Genomic DNA, 21550 nt, shown 5'->3' with positions numbered 1-21550 from the left:
ACAGGTTGATAAACAAGGGCATGGAGATTAGCTGCTATGAGTTGGAAGAGTTTAGATGTTTTATCATGTTACCATTTTATTTTCTAGCAAGTGTAATAGTTAGACACGTAACTAATATTTTAGTTTTTTCATAAGACTATGGTTCCGTTGTAAGTCTGTACTGACTGGTCACTGTAAGTACCCCATCCTGGGAGGGGTGTGACAACCCTCAATATTTTTAACAATAGTTAAATCTTGGCATTTTCAAGAATTTCTACTTTATTTGAACAGTGTGTATAAGAACTTACGATTGTGAGAAACAAATAATAAATAAATAAGTATTTCTGTGATTTTTCAATATTGTGTTTAGTAAGGATGCGTGGGATTAACAACAAAGAGAAAAAATTTTCCCTATCCAAAGCTATTAAAAAAAGCAAATACATCGTAATTAGCAAAAAAGAAGAAGAAGAAGAGGAACGGAAAAAAACTTATCTAATTAAAACTGCAGAGAAATATCTTTATTCATTCTATGCTTTGGATTTGAAAAGAATAAAAAATAGATTGCTCAATTCTTAAGAGATGAAAGATGTAAAAGTAAAAATGGTAAAGTAGCATCTAGGTTTATTTAATATATAGTATATAATTAATCCCTTTTCTTACAACCCACAAATTAATAAAATTAATATGAAAAGTATGACAAACACGATTTTGATGTTAGGTTTCAAAAATTCTCTATGGAACAAAACATGGCCACGTGAGAATCGGTGTGAAACCACAACAGAATTGGTATATTAGCAATACATTTCTGTTTTTGTGATCACAGTCGAAGCATATATATCATATTTCATTAAATCACTTGCTTGCTATCAAGGGAAATGTAACAATGGTGGATTGTGTTCATGTATGCGGTCCCGCTCCGACCCACCGAATTTATTAAGGTGATCGATCATATTCATCACTAATTATGTCATTGAAACATGAAAATGATACTTTCTACATGCCAAGTGAAACTAAATAAATACATTTTTTTAAAGGCTAGACTTTTATTAAAAAAAAACGAAACCCAACTAGCAAGAAACTAGCCAGAAAAATCGAAACTCACAATAAATGAAATGACCAGAACCACATAACCTAATAGGCCTCGACTTAAAATATCAAAAGAAAAAACAACCACCTACATATAGATACTCACGAGACACGCGAAACAAAACCACACAAGTCAAGCTTAAAAAGGAGGCCCATAATGAGCTAACTGAGAACCGACTCCCAAAGACCAACCTGAAAATCCGTTGCGTTATACAACATACACCAAGCGATCTATTCATCATTCATATTCTTCAACCTCCCGCATGAGCTCTTGATAGCAAAACCGTATCTAAAAATAATATTGACTTATTTTTATTGAAACTAGCAAGACTATAAGAGTTTATAAAATAGTTAAACTGCTAAGCTTGATATGATCTAATTTCATAATAGTCATGCTTTTATATCGTGTTTGAGATCAGGAGATGCGAAGTGCATGTTTGTTTGTGTTTATTATGATCTTCGGTATTAGAACCTCATTAGTTCTTAGAGATAAATCCCATAATCGATGGGAATCCAAAGAAGTACAAGTGGTGGCAACCCAAGGCTAGCGTTGAGTCCGTTTTCATTTAATAACTTTTTAAGATGGCTTGATTAGACCAGACTCATTTGCTAAGCACCGTTCTGATCCAAATTCTCCGAGGCGCACATTTGCAAGGGCATAAGGGCGGACGGGGCGGTGCGTGGTGGCCTCCCTGTCACGTGTGATGAGAAAAGCCACACCGCCGCCGGCCCTATGGTCACGCGAAAATGGGTATTTTGCGTGATGGTCATCACGCTTGGTGGGGGTGATTTCCAAGAAGGAATGTAGCCGTTGGGTGGGGGGGGGGTTAAATTAAAAAAAAAAACAATATAAAACCAAAACAAAAACATAACCAAATCCAAATCCAAATCCAAATTCAAATCAAAACCAAATCCAACTCAAAAACACTCTCAAACTTCCCCTTCATTCACAACAAAAAAAAAGGAATTTCTGAAACACTCGATGCCCTTAGACACCGATAGCTCTTCATCTTCGGACGATGACATTCTCGAATGGTTCCCGTTGCTATACAAAGAACTTGAAGGCCCGAGCCGTCCAAATAAAAAGGTGGTGGAGCGTGATCGTATACATGCCCACGACGTGCTAATGAACGACTATTTTGTGGAGGAGCCGAAGTACAACGACGAGACGTTTAGGGAACACTTTCGTTTGCCGAAATCTTTATTCTTAAAGATTGTAGCCGACGTCGAAGCAAACGAAGAATGGTTTCAAGAATCTTACGACGTGAGAGGCAAACGAAGTTTTACGCCGCTTCAAAAATGCACATCCGCTATTCGTCAACTAGCGACAGGTAACCCACCCGACCAATTCTATGAATACTTACAAATGTCTGAGAGAACTTCACGTGAATGTCTACAATTCTTTTGTAACGCGATTATAAAATTGTATGCCAAAGAGTTTCTACGAAAACCAACAAGACACGACATTACACGTCTTTACGCCGCACACGATGCTAGATGGCATTTTCCAGGGATGCTCGGTAGCATCGATTGTACACATATCGAATGGAGGAATTGTCCACGGGAGTTGCGAGGGGCGTATGTTATGGGTGATATCAAACGACCGACCATCTCACTAGAAGCGGTTGCGTCAAATGATTTATGGATTTGGCATTCTTATTTTGGTGTTCCCGGCTCAAACAACGACATCACTGTTCTGTACACATCACCGTTGTTTCAGAGCGTAACAGATGGCACCGCACCTTTCTGTCCGTACTTTGTCAACGAGAGATATTACAGACGTGGTATTGTCGACGGTATCTACCCGCAATTGTCTGTTTTTTTGTGAAAGCCTTTTCGTTTCCTGTCGAGACCAATGAAAAGGCGTTCAAGAAGTTGCAAGAATCGGCAAGAAAAGATGTCGAGAGAGCTTTCGGTGTTTTAAAGGGTAGACGGTGCATACTCAGTCGACCGGTTCGTGCAATGAAAAAACCCACGATCTATAGCTACGTGTATGCATGCATCATATTACACAATATGTTAATAAAAGAAGATGTAAATGCAATTTCTCCAGATTGGGTACCGGATCCTCCGACTTATGTTCCCGTTCCCGATGATATCCAATTAGACTTGCGGGATGAAGATATTCATCATCGGTTGAGATGGGATCTTGTTGCGCATATAGGTTCTTTAGGTTTTGAATTTCCGGATTCAGACGATGAGTAGACGTTCATTGTAACTTTTATTTTTTATTTCTAAATTTTAAGTTGAATTATGTTCTATTAAACTATTGTTTTTATTTCTAAGTTCTATTAAATATTGTTTTAATTTTTAAAGTTACAAAAAAAATAAAAAATTCCATCACACACTATTACACCACACCACCACCCCTAATAAAAAACCATCACATGTGATGGAATTTGAGTTGGTAATGTGACACAATATAATTGGGTGGGGTGTGTGATGAATGATCACACCACATCCCCCCCCCCCCCCCCCCCCCCCCCCACCAATAATGACAATATCCTTAAAACCTAGTGTAAATGTCTCTCAAATAGTAACTAAAATTCTTTCAAATAAAATATCTAAAATGTTATGAACACATGATGACAAAGGAGACTTTTAGTCGGTCTACTTCATTCCGTTTCAACTACATACTTTATTGCATTTACATGACCCTATCCGTATATTACAAAAGAATTGACCAATTTATTCACAAGTTTGTTAATTACTACATATATATAACATACAGGGTATGCGTGATGTGGTTCGGGGCTAAAATCGATCTGAAAATCAAAGTTTCGGTTTTCTGTTTTTTCAAAACAGTTCGGTTTTATTTTTTTCTATTTTGGATTTTGGAGTTTCGGGTTGAATTCGGTATTGGATTTGTAATTTGTTTTACTAACCGGGCTCATAATTTTCATGCCAAAGAAATTTGACCATTGATACTTTGAACTTTGGCCTAGTATTTTAAACACATAATAAAATAATAGAATATGATACATTTTAGCCTAGAATATTAAGAGCTAATAAAATATAGTTACATTTAAAATGCTTTAATATCATCAATATCGAAAAAACATGATCAATTCAAATTAAAAGTAAAACAAATATCCAAATCCAAGTTTATAAAACATAAACGAGTGTGAGAATCGACTTCTCTCTCGGGCGTGTGGGTGTGACTAGGAGAACCCAGACGTACTTATCCCTGATGTCAATTAACTAAGAGACTCAGAATGTGAAAATTGAAACCTATCCCTCTTTTGAACGAATGCATCTTGTTAATATTCTTGGCAAAAAATTGGGCTGTTGCAAAAAATACAATTGGGCCAGAAACTTAGATTTTGGTCTGTATTCAATTGTTAGTTTCCATGCAGTTCAATCTATCAATAATCAAAGTTTCGAACCATCGTTTTTTGGCACCTTATGTTTTTTTAATAGTAATGTAGATACAGCATGGTTACAATCTATTAGCCAACTATATCATCCTTATCTATTTATTTGTTTTAATATTATTGTTTTTTTCCCTCTTGTTTGTTTTTCTACATTTAGTTATTTAAACACTGGTTTAGGATAACATCTCGAAACATATAGAGGTGAAGCCCTTTTGGTTATTTAATGAGAAACCATGAATTTATCATGGCAGAAACTGCCATATGTCAAACCTAAAAAGTTACATCAAACTAGTTTATTTTTCTTTTTATATATCTATTTATGCCCATCATCATCCGACCATGGATCAACCATTAAATCCTATAGATTGGCTATGGGCTATGGCAACTACACAACCGACGTCTCTACAACGCAAGATTCACTAAATTAACTGATACTCGCTCCTCATTTGACTTTCTATTTGATAAGGAAAAGAGTTACTGGCCGGACTCTTAAATGAAAAGACCAAACTTTAGAAAAGTCATATTTTAAGGCTACAAATTGAATTACGGAATCAATTACTAATTGACAAAAAGGTTTAGACAAGCTAGGCCATGTGACAAAATGCCCTAGCAGTCGGACCATAATCCCACTATATATATATATATATACACACACACACTAATTATATATATCTTTTACCTCTATAAGAATATATATATATATATACACACACGTACAGACAATATATATTCGGTGCTATGATCGATCACTAGGAAAATAGGCAAAGTGGAATGAGTATTTGAATTCAAGTTGGGTTTTTTTGTGAGTATAAGACCAAGTGCTTTTAATGGGTTATAGCATATATATAACTTATTTAAAGGACATAAGATTGTAAATGGGTATGCCTCAATATGACCACATTTATATATTTTCACACGCTTAAGTATCTTCATTATGATCTACTATGTGTCTTCACTTCGACACACCTAGCTAGTTGTGTAACATGAAAATCTTCATAAATATAAAAATAAAACCTATAACGACTCATATAATGTACATCGGGGTACCCAAATTGACTTATGTTAAGTCAAATGCATTATAAGGACCAAATATGAATCATGAGTAGCAAACTCATTTGACCTGAGTACATATCTATCTAAAAATAGAGAGAATGGAGTTCCCTAATTAGATATCTAAGTAATCTAAGTTATGAACATCAAAAAGTATAATAAGATTACTTGGTACTTGAGATACATTCCAGAATATATGAACTGCTTTATTTATGGTAATCAAAGGTGCGTAATGAACAAGAACGAAGAAAACAAACAATATGGTTAACACCCAATACTATTAATGATCAAGAAATCTGACTAAAAAACTTGATACAATGTCCCTACCCTTTAAACACGGTATATATAAACTAACCTAAACGCGTTAGAATATATTTAGAACAGAATAAAATCAACACGATAATTATTTCCATCTAAACCTAAAATAGATTAATCCATAAAATAACTATCCATAGATAACCGATTACTTGCACGCCATGATAACCGGTTTCTTGTATCCCAAGTCGCTCCACGCATAGCCATAAGTCGACTCGGTAATTCCCAACAATCACCCCCTGAATTTCTGAGTCGTACAAGGGAGATCTTCCAACTTTAACAATGCTTGCATCTCCTTGAATTTAATCCAGGCGAGAGCAACCAATCCCGGGTTGTTGCACGCGTCCTTTCACCACAAGCCTTGCCTTGTGTTTGTTTATCGACTCACCGGGATTCTGTTTTACCTTGAATTCCCGTTTACTGATTGGTTTAACTTCGTTTGATAACCCCGTTAAACTCCGCGCCTTATTTTTCTCGAATGAATCGATCTCGTCCCGCATCGCTTTCATCCACTCGGGTTTCGATTTCGCTTCATCAAAACTGCTCATTTCATCATTCAATAACATTAGTAATTTTTCGAGTTCTTCATTGGAGTTATTAACCTTACTGCAGTTTGCGACAAAGCTGCTGCTATTGGCGACACCTTCATTGCCGCTGTTGTTGTTTGCTACAACCTCACTACTGTTTGCGACAGTTTCACTGCTGTTAGCGAAGGCTGTGTCGTTGTTGCTGTTGTAGGCTGAACCGTCGCTATTGCTGCTGTCAGTTTGGGTTGAGTTCGATTTCACTCGTCCAGATCCGACGCCTATTGGCCCGCAAACACCGGAGAACATACCTGGTAATTTTGCTTGTAAACATGTAGGGCTCCCAATATTTAGTCGGATTTTATAAAGCATCTTGGAGTTCCTCGTGACCTTCATTATTAATGTTCCACTACTATCATGCATCGTTAAGTAGTTACTCCTCGTCCGAATATCACAACCCGACTTGGTTGCTTGCCCCAAACTAATCACATTACATTGTAAACCCGGAATATAATAAATATCGGTCATTAGTTTCCGTTCGCCACTTTTACCTTTCAAATATAATTGAACCCTTCCCTTTGATCGGTACACACGAACTATCTCCGAACCTTACTCGTCCGACTATTTGTTCGTTTAGTTCCGCAAAATATTCACGGTTTCCCGTCATATGGTTACTTGCACCATTATTTAAGTGCCACATGTCGGTCTCGCCAGAATCAGTGTCGTACTTCGTCGGAATTACTTTATCTTCGTTATGGTATACCGTTTCCCGAACACCTTCCATCATGAAAAACGAAGCATCTAAACCATTTATTTCATTTTCTTCTGTTCGGTTTAGATTTACTTCATCTTTCCGAAATCGGTCGGGGCACCTCGAGACAAAGTGCCCAAATTCATCGCACCTGTAGCATTTAATATGTGATAAATCTCGTTCCATACCTTTTCCTTTCTTATCATCTCGACCGCGTCCCCGTCCTCTTGAAGCATAGGATCCTCGACCTCGACCCCTGCTAACCGGTTCAGATTTGGTGAATATTAACCAACTTTGACTACTCTCGGTTTGAAGATTGTCTTCTTTTATTCTCTCTTCATAGGCTTTTAACCGACCCACCACATCATCGAACCCAACAGTCTTTAAATCTAAAACTTGCTCGAGTGATGCTACTATATGAATAAAACGTCTCGAAAGACTCGTAAGGAACTTTTTTACCATTTTTTCTTCCGAGAATATCTCTCCGAGCGTGGCGGCTTTTGACGAGTAACTCAATAACGTGGCTGCAAATTCATCAATCGTCCCTGTTTCATTCATCTTCAACCCGTCGAACTCTGACGTTAGGGTTTGGAGCTTCGCCTCCTTCACCCGCTCAACACCTAGATGTCGGGTCTTTAACGCTTCCCACGTCTCTTTCGCTGTGCGCAGATTACCCACTTGTAAAATCTGTGCTTCAGGGATCGACTGAAAAATCAAAGCGATTGCAATATTGTTTAATTTTGCATCGCCGTTACCCGGATCGATCGTGTCCCACACGCCATGCACATTCATTAGCATGCGCATGTGCATAGCCCAAACCGTGTAATTCGTTGTTGATAGTTTCGAACATTGAAACGAGTTCGGGTTCGGGTTCGTTTCTTTTGCCTGTTGATCACCCATCATTACCTTAAACTCTAACCGCGAAAACAAGCCGTCAAGCCTTTTTGAACCAAGAGTTTAAAAAGGAATTAATTACCTTTCTAATAGTAGTTTATTTTTCTTCGTGACTTCTGACTTCAAGAACCAAAAGAAAAGAAAATCAAATCAAATTTTACTATGATTTTTCTTTCCTTTGTCGGCAAACAAAAATAACAAACTTTGCAAGTGAATCACAATTCCTTTTTCAATTTGACGAGGAGGTGGGCTACCAATTACAAGATCTCTTATTTTGCAACAATCTACGAATTCTTTTTTTTTTTTTTTGTGTAAAACAATTCTGCTTCAGCACACAAACTCGATCCGGTCTTCAAATACTCCGTGCCGATCACAACTTTGATCTAACACGCTTTAGAACGAAAAGAGCTTAACCGCTCTGATACCAATTATGGTAATCAAAGGTGCGTAATGAACAAGAACGAAGAAAACAAACAATATGGCTAACACCCAATATTATTAATGATCAAGAAATCTGACTCAAAAACTTGATACAATGTCTTTACCCTTTAAACACGGTATGTATAAACTAACCTAAACGCGTTAGAATATATTTAGAACAGAATAAAATCAACACGATAATTATTTCCATCTAAACCTAAAATAGATTATTCCATAAAATAACTATCCATAGATAACCGATTACTTGCACGCCAAGATATCCGGTTTCTTGTATCCCAAGTCGCTCCACGCATAGCCATAAGTCGACTCGGTAATTCCCAACATTATTAATATACTTCGTTGTAACTTTGTTTTTGGTCAGCTTATCGTGATCATGTTGTCAATATATGGTGGTAAATTTTGATATCAAATCATTACAGACATAAAAAATTACTGACCATGTATATTAGATACCCTACTTGACACGTCCACGTGTAACCACGTCAGCAACGCCCTTCCTATTGGCTTCCTATTTCATCAACCAATATACTGAAGCCACGTGTACAACAGGTGCCCACCTGCTATGTTTCTTCGTGACTAAGCATGAAACAACAATCTTTGGGACCCACAACTTTTCCAAAAGACAACATTAGACCCACCATTAAGTGCCACATGACTCAAAAGCAATTACCTTAAATAAAATATTATTTTTGACAATAATGCACAATCACAAATTCACCAATAAATACCCCCACACAACCCATCGTTTCTTCCCTTTCCTCCTCCCTCCCTCCTTCCTTCCTTAATAATATATTAATCGTTTTTCCGGCAATGTTGTCCGAAGTTTTCACACACCGTCTTCTGTCACAGACAGGAGACGACTTCATTGAAACCCAAGGTGTTACCCCTTGGGGCCCACAACAAACGCCGGTTTTTGTTCACTCAATTCCTAAACAAGAACCAGTGTTTTCCATTTCCAGCTCTGATAATTCCACTCCCATAACCAACCACCCCGATGATATCATTATCAACACGATGGAAGAGCGTAAGCGGAGACGGAAGTTATCAAACCGTGAATCCGCACGTCGGTCCCGGGTGAGAAAACAAAAGCATTTGGAGAACATGAGGAGCCAGTTGAACCGGCTTAAGACCGGGAATCGTGACCTAGTGAACCGGTTACGGGTTGTTAACCTTCATGGACAACTCGTACGGCAGGAGAACCAGCGGCTCGTATCCAAATCCGTGATGCTCGAACAAAAGTTACGGGACATACGCCACGCACTGAACCTACGGCAGCTACATGAACAATTGTTGCCGTCTACATGGCCTTGCAATAATAACGTTACCTACAATTATGAACAAAATCCACCATCATTAATCACATAAAAACCTTGAATTAATAAAAGCAAAATTAATTGCTAAATAAGAACCTTGTAAGTACGTACGTGCTTGAAAGGAATCACGGTATCAATATATATATATATATATCCTTGTAAATTCGAATCACGTAGGATCAGGAGCGAAATATGTTTTTTTTTTCTTTTAATTTTGGTGATCATTTCTTGAAATGGTGGCTATGTGTGTTTGTGTGAAAACAAGTGTGGTCGTTTTATTAAGACACTCTTGTTAAATGTTTTGCTCATCAGTACGTTATGGTAATTAATTAATTAATGAATGGATAATTCAGTTTGTCCCTCGTGTTATATTATTATTATTATTATTATTGGTTGATGTTTAATTAATTTATTTTTTTATGTGTGAGAGATATATTCGATCTTGTTAGTTATTGGTTAATGTTTATTTTATAATTAATCAGGCGCACTAGCTACTTGACCATTAAATAAATCCTAACATGAAAATGTTGAAAAGAGAGATGAAGTTGAGATTAAATAAAAAACAAATTAACTGAGTTTAATTGTCGGTATGTGTATAGAAGGTTAAAATTTAAAAAGGGCAATTATATTGCATGTGCATATACTTTTATATTCAAAATATCTTGTGGCGAAAGGGAGTTCGTTGAGTGCATGAAAAAAGGTGGCATTACTTTTGGCTACTTTCTTTATTCTTCGTTTTCAGTTATACTTTTAAATCTAACCACGTACGTAGATTGTCTTTTGCGCACCATGAAGTGGTGTACGTCCAATTCATTCTAAGTTATTCATCAAGCTGACCCCCACTTCCTTCTTCCAACACCTCCTCATTCTTTAGGGTTGAAAGAGATCGAATATCAATATTTCCGAAGAATATATATTACCATAAAGTTGCTATCTATTTTATCCTATCTAAGTTATTAAAGAATTAGTTACGGGCTCTTAATAATTCCATTATTTGAATCGGTCATGGTTAAGCGTGTTTGGTTTATTAAAATAAAGAAGGTATCTTGATGGTTTAGCAAATACTCGTTCATTTTTAAAACTTAGCTGAATGAAAAATAGACCTAATCGCACATGCCTCTTTTTGAACGCCCGTTCCTTTCTCTCCTTCTACTCTTCACCTACTTACACTCGAATCTAGCATCTTGTTGGAGCCTTGGGAGTAAAATGGCAACATTAGAGGTACCATGTCCCATCATCGCCACCATGAAACGAAACTTGATTTATGGCTAGTTGATTTTCTGGATTGAAATTGGCCTATCGCTGTTTGTTTTTGAAGTCGTTTATGAAATTGAACTTCTGAAACAAGTTATTGAAATTAGCCATGTTTGGTGTATTCTTTAAGCTACATATGATCATGACTCCATGGAATCTGTGCAGAATATCTATGACTCCTTAATGCTATCTTTTTAACTTTAACAGTCTTAAACACCTAACTTCGAGTATCAATATGTATCTCGGTGAAAACTAGCAACTTTTTTCATGATCTTTCTGACTACACCATCGTTGCCCCCACACGTTCCCACCAAGAAATGAAAAAATTGTGAACATGAGGTATCATTGTCCCTTTGCATATGTAACTTTCTTCCAAGATTTATATTGGATTGCATAGCACAGTTTCTTTTCATATATAGCTTTATTTAAAGATGACTATGATATATTTTAATTATAATTATTATTGTTAAATGATCTTTGGTTATCCTATACAACGTTACTGGCCTTTTTTATAACATGATGCTTACTTAGTTTTGATAACTTTTTTACTTAGGGCATTTGTTATGGTTAAAATTTAAAAGTAAAAAAAAAGTGTCACACAGTGAAGATTCATATTTCACACCCCAATTTTGATAATGTATCTCTAATTATTTATTAAAATGAATTCAACAAACCCTTGCTCTATGTCCGTTATATTACGTAGGGTCCTTTTTTTAATATTGTAGTTTTTTGTGTCGATATTGAATATACTTTAAAAAGCATAGTGATTGAACTACTTTTGATGTATGGTTTTTTTTAATTAACGTTGGTAAATCTTATTGACTCAAATTAAACTTTTTAAAAGTGGTCTATTTTGACTGAATCAAATTAATCATAACATGTTTTAATTCAAACCCAATAATAATATATCAACCACTATTTAAAAATAATAGAGTTGATATATACTAGAAAGATAAAATTGTGACATGCCATTCAAATAAATATTTAAAGTAAATACGTATAGTGATGGCTTACATCAAAGGCGTAAGCCAATCAGTTGTTAACAAAGGCGCACACATCATCTTCTACCACCTATAAACTTACCTTTCAAACATCATTATTTCGGTTCGTCACCAAGTAAATGATTAATCAAGTGGGAAACAAAGTTAAATTTATGTCACAGTGGCCATTCCCCACATAATGTTTTTACTTTTTCTTTTATAAACGAAATACATTCGTCATCACTTACGATTGTTCATTTCCTAAAAAAATATAATTTGTTCTTTCAAGTGATAGTAACTAAATGGATTATTTTCTTGTTTATAATCATTAAAGGATAAAATAAGTTATTTTATATGATTGTTATTTTAATATAGTCGTCTAGTTTATTATTTTAGTATTACTTATTTGAATGGCTTAACACTATGTCAGATCTGGGCTATAGTCACACTTTTTCAAAAACCGTCTTGTCACACTTTTGAAAACATCTGTGGCTAATCTTATTTTCAGCCACACATTTGAGCATTCGTGTGACGAAACAGCCCAGTTACGAGGCCTTTGGTCACACTTTCTTAATGAACGTGACCATAAACACATCTTTTAGACACACGCTTCAATTTCGTGTGACAATAAAAGCCCGTTACGATACCTTTGGTCATGTTTTCAAAAAGAACGTAACCATAAGCTCACATTTTAGCCACACATCAATAAAATAATGTGACAGTTGCTAGCCACACTGAACAAAAGAGTGACCAAATATTACCAACTGCCATGGTATTGATTGATTTTTTATTCATGTAACCAAAAACACAGATAACATATCCACACTGGATGTGTGTAGCCAGTTGTTACCAACCGTCATTGTAGTTTTTTATTTTTGTGACTGAATGGTTTTGGATTTGGTCACTTACATGAGTTACTAGGTGTGACCATACAGTAGTTTATTATGGTCATGGTTAAACTTCTTTTGTGTGACTAATGACCTCTAAAAATTTAGGCGGTGGTTTTTCCCTCCGTCGATCACTCTGTCCCTCCTAAAAACCTCAGATATTTTCCTTTTGCCTACCAAAACTCCCTGACCATTACAAACCCTAGTTCTACCATCTCATCCTCACACTATTCAACCCTCCGATTAACCACTGCAACCTCCGAAAAGCCACCGCCAGTACACATAGCCCCCACCACCGTTGTCTTATACCTCACCACCACAGCCAAACACCACCGTCGAGCATCAGTTTCTTCACTCCAAACCACAACCATCTCCGGTGCCGCCTAATTCCGACGACCACCGCTTACCACCACTGCTTCTGTCACCATATTTCTTGTAAGTCGGGATTTTAGGTAATACTTGTTTGTTTTTGTGATTTAGGCATAGTACATGTAATTTAGGAGATTTTAGGCATAATACATGTTAATTTAGGAGATTTTAGGTATAATCATACTAATTTGGGGATTTTAGGTATAATATATGTTAATGTTGGGGATTTTAGGTATATTATATGTTGATTTTGAGGATTTTAGGTATAATATATGTTAATTTTGGGGATTTTAGGTATAATTCATATTATTTTTGTGTTTGTTTATGTGTGCATATGCACTTTCTGGCGAGACTTGTTGCAATTGACCAGATTTGACATTGATGCTGCTGACCCGTGGGTTTGACATCAGTGGTATGCCCGTTCTTTCTAGTTTATTTATTTTATTTCATGTATTCAGATTTTGGGTTTTATGATGATTTAAGATATATGTTAATTGTGTTTAATTTTATATAGTGTAATTTAGTTTGTAGATACATAAGTTGTTATTTTAGTTTTCAGTTTAATATCTTAACTGTAATAACCACGTACAATCTTGTAAAATTAACGTGTTCAGAAACTTAAAAGTTATTGACCAGCTCTCATATATGGAAATGAGGCAAAAGACTGCAGAGTGTTGGATCTGATTCATACGGGGTCAAATAGGTTACAAATTTATCTTTTATGTGTTTGTTTTATTTTTAACAAACGGTTATCTTTAGCTAGTTACAAAGTGTCTATATTGTTACTGATTTAGTGTCTTCAGTTAATTAAATTTAAATGTTTGAAGAGTTAACCAGGAACGAGTTTGAGCCATGGGCAAGGGAGAAGAAAATCCAAAAGAAGCTGCATACATATTTCCCAGTTGACCTGGTAAGTTGCAAATTGTAGTCTTTATATTTAACCTAAGTATTTATAAAAAAAACGTTTGAGGCTGAAAGTTGGAGAAATTGTAAGATATACATTCCTCTTGTTTTGCTCTTTGTCATTGACCTATTCAAGTTTTTAATTTTGTGGATATAGAGAGATATGAAGTAACTATGAATACTATCTTTCAAATGGAAGTAAGTACAGACCCTTCATAGGATGAAATCAGTAAGCAACCAAGTAAGTACAGACCCTTATCCATATTCCATACACCAACTCTCTTCTCAGTTACCGTAACGGCGTAACCTTCACATCACCTTCATACATCACCACACCTCCGTCATCTCGTGCCTCCATCCCACATAATCTGTTATGTTTGTTTGGCGCCACATAATCTGTTTTTATGCCTTTTGGATTTAATATTTGTTTTTTGGATGAAGTTACGTTTCCATTTGGTGTTAAACTGGTGGTTGTGGATTCGGTTAAGTTTCTTTTGATTCTCTTGTGATTTCATATTGCTTGCCACTCAAGTTCGAGGCCCATTTAATTTATGGGCAATTTTTTTGTTTATTTATTTTGCCACTATTTTGCCATTGTTTGCTGCAATTTTTTTGTTTATTTATTTTGCCACTTTTTGTTATGTTAGTTTTACATTTAAGTTAGTTACAGTAGGATAAATGTAGTTGTGCAAATTTTAATGGAGGGTTTGTAAGTTGCTAATGTACATACAGTTACGCCAAGCTGTTTCGGTAGCTCTTAAAGAGGCAGCGTGCATTCGTGACCGGTGTTTTGGCTTCGGATGCAACCGGGCTATGTGGTTCTTGTACGTGTTACACTTGTAAACATGTACACAATCTGAGAGTATCCGTCAATTCGTATCTATGCTACATGTTATCTGTTAGGAACATAACAAACTGTTGGGATTCAAATCATCCCAAATACCCAATTGCTACTCAGCGTATATTACAGTGTTGTGTTGACTTTTTTCTGGTCAACTGCTTGCCATTTTTATATTGAAATTGAATGTTAGTCAAACGGGCTAAAGTATTGACTTTGACTTTATATATGATGCTAATTTATATATATATATATGCCATTAATTTTTTTAGAATACGTACAAGTGTAAGTTGTATCATCTGGGCATGAGGGATATTGTGGCAATGGGTACAGTCCACATTCATCAGGATCAAACGAAAGTCATAAAAGTTCATGGAATACCAATTCAAAAAGATGACCTGAAAGTTTCTGTTGATACAGTTGAAAAACCTTGTGCATTTTTACCAATTCCAACAGACGAAGCTACAACAGTTGAACATGCATTAGGTGGCTTTGTTGCCTGGCCAAAAAGACTAATCAAATGTCCCGAGTTACAGGTTTGGTTTCCTCTTTGCTCTCAGTTCTTTTTTGGTTTCCATATATTTGAATAAGTAAGTGCCTTAATGAGCTTAATTAGTTTATTTTCTATTTCGGTATTGATATATTCCGCATCCATTTGGCTGTGAATTCATTTGATGATGTGGGCAGTGAACATCCAGTTTATTTGTTTCCATTTGGCTGGGAATTATTATGCAGTGAATTATATTTACATTGATCATATATGCAGTAAGTTCGATCCACTTTGGTTTTATCTGTTTCATATATATTAACTTTTTTCCATGTTTTGTTCCTCCAGCTACCACCAGAGTCACCACCACCAAAGAAGAAGAGAAAAAAGCAAAACCTGGTTTAAGGGATGAAGATCTGCATGATGATCCTGACACAAGAATGATCGATCAACAAAGACGGCCTACAGATCGATAATATATATTGTACTTCAATGTTTAGTGGATGAACAATCTTATGTATGGATATATATTATTATTCATATATGATATGATTTGGATTTCCATTAGCTAGGGGTTTCATGTTAATTTAATGATTTTTTAATTAGAATTACAATATATTAATTGAATTTGGTTTTTAGTCACATTTATAGTTAAAAGTGGGCAAAAACGTTATGTGTCACAAAAGATAGACAATAGCCACACTTAAAGTTGAAACTTGGGCAGATATAATATGTGTCACCAAAGATAGACAATAGTCACACTTAAAGTGACTACTTAAAACCTTTTGTCACTGTAATTTTAATTCAATGTGACAATAACAAGCTTTCACGTCACTATATATAAGAAGCGGCCACACTTATAAGAACATCATGTTGAACTTGCTACATTTTGTCACTGTTGTATTAAATTGTTGTCGCTAAAACATAAATGTTTGTGACTATACAGTAGAAACGGTCACATTGAAAAAAGATTCATGTGACCGCTGCTACCTTTTGTCACACTTAATACACTTAATAGACGAAAGCTTGATTCCAGCAAAAATATTAAAGCCTTTTAGTCACGCTTTTTGAGACCTATGGTCACAAAATTTCAAGGTCACCGTATGTTATCTATGGTGGTGGCGGCTTTGGTGTCACTTGGACTGAAAGGGATATGTGTGACGAAATGGATACAGTGACACTTATTCTGTGTCACCGTATCTAAATTTTCACGCAGTATAGGAGTAACTTTAGACTTATATTATTGACTCCATACATTGAACACGTGACACAATGTACATATAAATAGTATGTGATAACAAAATGAATCTTCTAGGGTGTGGAATTCTATGGATCGTCTCCTTTTTTTCCTTAGATTCTAAGTAATTATAAACTTTGACTAACTTTAGCATTTGAATTATTGCAATTAAACTTTGTTTCTAAAAACGTTTAATAGACGAAGAATACACGAATAACATTATTGTGTGTAGTCAAAAAGCCAAAGGGTTTATGATCGACCAACGTATACTAAATTGTATGTAAGTGATTTTCTATTCGTAAAATCTAGGGCTTAAATTTTATTTAAGACGTAACATCTTATTTGATATAACATTTGGTAAGTGAATTGTGAAAGTGTATTTTGGTTATCCGTATTCACAGGTTGAAAGACATGGTAAAGTTTAAGTGTTTTAATAGTTTAAAATTGAGGGCTTAAATTTTATATAACACGTAACATCTTATTTGTTATAAGATTTGGTAAGTGAATTGTATAAGTGTTATTTATGGGTTATCCATATACACAGGTTGAAAGACATGGTAAAGTTAAAGGTTACTAGAGGGAGGCAAACAACATAATTACATCTTTAATTTGTGCTTTTAACATAATACTCCAAGGAGCCTGGATATTAATAAACTATATCTCCTATCATTGCATACCTTGAATATATCACGATATGTGAATCCACAGGAGCTAAAAGCCTCGAACTTTAGTAGCATGCCTTACAAAAGAAATAAAGTGTTATTGTTAAAGATGATCATTACCTGCTTAATTGCCTAGTTTCACTTTCATTAATACCTTATCTTCACTTTTTAAGCCCAACAACTAGTGGTGACAAGGAGTAAATTTATTTAATTAATACAATGAAGAACTATTTTACTTTGTTAGGTTAATTAAAGCTGTTTGAATCTCTTGGACACCGGAAACAGGAAGAACTTGAATATTCACTTACTATAGTCTACACCTTTGTATGTATAAACATTGAGTAATAATTACTTTTATATACAGTTGCCACGATAACAGCGTCACAAGCCCTTTAGGACAGATATATCGTCTCGTAATAGTTCACTAAGTAGTTATTAAGTGGATTATACATATAGATAAGGGATCATCAGAAATTTAAAATATATGAGAAAACTTTGAGAAAAACACATTTTAAAAAAGATTTTTTATTTAATTTTTTATCAAGAAAATAAAGAACTATACATATGTGTTTACACGCATACATTTATATATACATACTAGCAAGATCATCGTGTGATGCATCGGTTAACAACACCTAAAGGTTGTTAGTGAGCCAAGGCTAGCTCGAGCTTGATTCGAACTTTATACCAGGTTGACTAAACTCAGTTCGAAATTGAAACTGAAAACCATGACTTAATTATTTTGATATTTATATAATTTGAGTACTTTTAATCATATATATTTGGATAACATATGAGAAAAAACATTGATTAATATTCGAACAAACAAAAGGTGTCAAAGTTATAAGTCTTGAATGAAAAAAATTGATTTTATATATACATATACTAGCTTTAATTTGTGAAAAACGTAAGTTTTGGTCTAAGAATATGGCAAGGTTTCATTGGATGAAAACTTAACTATGTTTTATTAATTTTGGTGAATTTATGATAGAATAAGCTGAATTTGCTGTTGAATTTCATTGACACTATTAAAATCATTTGTAGGTTGCTGCTCTTTTAGGAGGTGGATATGAGACTAAACTTTTATACAATGATCCTAACAAATTTTGGGATGAGATGAATACCTCAACTCTGGGGCATCATCATGGCCCATAAAAAAATATAGCTTACTTTTGAGCCCAAATAAGTTTTGTTTAATGTTTAACCTGCATGTTCCCATGCACGTTTCGTGGGAAACTCGGCAACGGACCCGGATATTAAAACTTGGATATACAAATATATCATAACTACTATCACTTGGACAGAATAAAAAAAAGTTTATCTAAATATCAAAAGGCACGACAGTGCGGTAAAATAAAGCATGTTCAATTCAAGGATCCAACTTGTAAACGTCACATACTCACCTTTTCTCCCATCATCACCTGATGTCGCTAAAACATATTAAATGATGAGAGCATAAATCAAATCCGAGTTGCATACAACACCAAGTCTCAACTTTTAATTTAATTCATTTATGCTATGAATCCATTATTTGTCAATTATATGCTTTTAAGTAAAGAGTCGTCATATACTTCAAAACTAATAAATCAATTATTCGATATTTGACAAATCGAGTTTGGAGTAATCAAGTCACAAGGATGTCATAATTAATTGCCATATATAAGAGACAAATTCTAGTTGTGGCTATTGTTGTTGATACCTTACCTGACATGTAACATTCATTGTCTAAATCGACCTTCTCATCATAATATTTTGAACGATCGAAAGTCGTTTAATTTTTTACAGTGACTAAATTGAAAGATCACCCGCAAGTTAACAAACAGAATCAGTCGGCAGGAAATTTTATTATACGGTAATTCCGTAAAAACTGTCAGATACATATATAACACAGGTCCCAAATTCAAAAGGAGGTTACGGCGTAGCTTGTTGCATGTTTGCCACCCACTTTACTGTAATTGGTTTGTCTTTGAAATGCAAAGAATATTAAATAAAAAATTATTGAATATAACACATAAAACATGCATGTATACAATTATTATATGAAATATAAAACCTAATGCTACCCAGGCAGAAAGAAGAACACCAGACATGCATGCTGCTTGATTTATAAAAGCTTCAAACCCTGAAGTCATTCTTGACTAACAAGGAAACCTCTTGGACATCAAATGAATGTTTGCATGTGAATAAGAAAGACTTACGCTTGCGGACAAAGCTCTTCTTCTTAATCTCACCGTTATTATCATTATCACAATATTCTTTTGTACACATTATCATAGCCGCAACAAAAGGATCATGATCAGCTTCCTTCAAAAGCATCCTCTTTGACACACTTCTCACCGGCTGCTTCAAAGACCCTGGCGGCAACGGTAGACCCTGCTGGTGGTTGATATTTGAGGCACGAATAGGTGAGGAGACCGGCATATACTTTGGCACCCCTGGAATCTTCTCCCATGAAAAGGGTATACGAATCATTTTCTTGTCACTCATTTTACATCATGGTAAACTTAACTTGTATATGATCACATGAGAAGCATATATATATTGAAGCGAATGAAAGTAGATTGGTAGCTAGCTAGTTTAATTGCTTTTAATACAAGTCTTGGTGATTTGATGATATATAATGTGAATCAGGAAAGAAATGGGAGGTTTAATGGAGTCTGTTGGTGTTTTAAACGTATTTTTGGCCTAAATCATTTACTGTTCTCGTTTGGTATGAATAAGCGTTACAACAACTTGAAAACTATACATGCAAACTTTGTACATTAAATCTCCAACTTGCCTAATTTCATTTTTGGTAACTGGGTATTGGTATTTTAGGTAGTTTATGCATTTGTTTTTTTAGCATATTCATTGCATAGAGTATCTATATACAGAATTCATCTTTTCTCATGAACAGGTTTGTAAACTGCCACTATATGGTATATATAAAACGTACCCATCTTCCTTGGTTATTATACTTCACTCTCAACTTTCATACCCTTTCAAAAGATTTATTTGGCACATTATTCTCGTTTATATATATTTTTTGTAATTTATAATCTCCTTTTAAACTATCAAATAAAGAATTAGTTTCTTTTTTTTTGACATTTTGTATTTGTATTACTATTATTATGATTTTTAGAGCATTTACATATTCCCCCTAAATTCACTTTGGTTGTGCACGAAAATGACTAACGTAAAATCAAGGTACAAAACTTGTCAGCACAAACAAGAGTTATATATATATATTTGTATAAAGCTCGATTTTACATGTAAAAAATTAGTTTTAGCATAAAAATTTTTGGACTTTTTGCTTATAAATACATGTAGAAGAGATTCCAATAAAAATAATAATTTTATAAGAATTCTTTTTTACGTTTTTTAAATGAAAATATTGTTTTTTAAAACGGTTTTCACATGTGTTTATATGTAAAATTAACGCTCTAAAATAATTATGTAAAAATGTGTTTTTTACATGAAAAATGAATTTTTCTTGAACCTGTCCATGTGTGTGTGTGTGTGTATCAAATTCTTTTATCAAACTCGATAACCACCCGTTAATCTTTGGAGCATTTACATGTTTCTCTAATTAATATCACTAATTACATATTTTCCCAATCCAAAAAATCAACTACATATTTTCGCTTCATAAATTATGCAAATATTACATATTCATTTATTTTATTAAAATTGATTTCTTCAGTTACCATTTTACCCCTAATTTAAATAAAGTGGGCGCATAATCAACGATATATACAGGACGCGTAACCAACGTTGGACTCTTAGCCAATGTCGTACGTGCAACCTATCAACATCAGACGCATAATCAGTGTCAGTCTGTCAGACATGTTAATTGGCGTTGGACGTGGCGTCGACGTACGTACTAGAACCCGAGGAGTAACTAATGTCAGTTGTGCTGCCAGCATAACCGGCATCCAATGAGTATACGAAATCGACATTGTTACCAACGAATCTGGTGCCAAACGCGAAACTATCATCTAAACTGAAACTGGCACCTAACATGTAAACATCTTTTAGCAAAAATAAGTGTCAAGTAGTAATTCAATAAGTTTAGAATAGATAAATTAATATATATGTTTTAAAAGGAGAAATATGAGTGTTTGTCTTTTATAAATCATATGTTTGAAGGGTATATTTTTATTTATTTTTTCTAAAACTCATATAACTTATGAGTGATGCTTGCCTTTCAATCTTTTGTAACTAGTA

The sequence above is a fragment of the Bidens hawaiensis genome, unplaced genomic scaffold (assembly GCF_021521415.1).
Source record: "Bidens hawaiensis isolate Kalapana, Puna unplaced genomic scaffold, B.hawaiensis_p1.1 tig00025623_1, whole genome shotgun sequence".
Taxonomy (NCBI): Eukaryota; Viridiplantae; Streptophyta; class Magnoliopsida; order Asterales; family Asteraceae; genus Bidens; species Bidens hawaiensis.
This window is presented reverse-complemented; position numbering follows the sequence as displayed.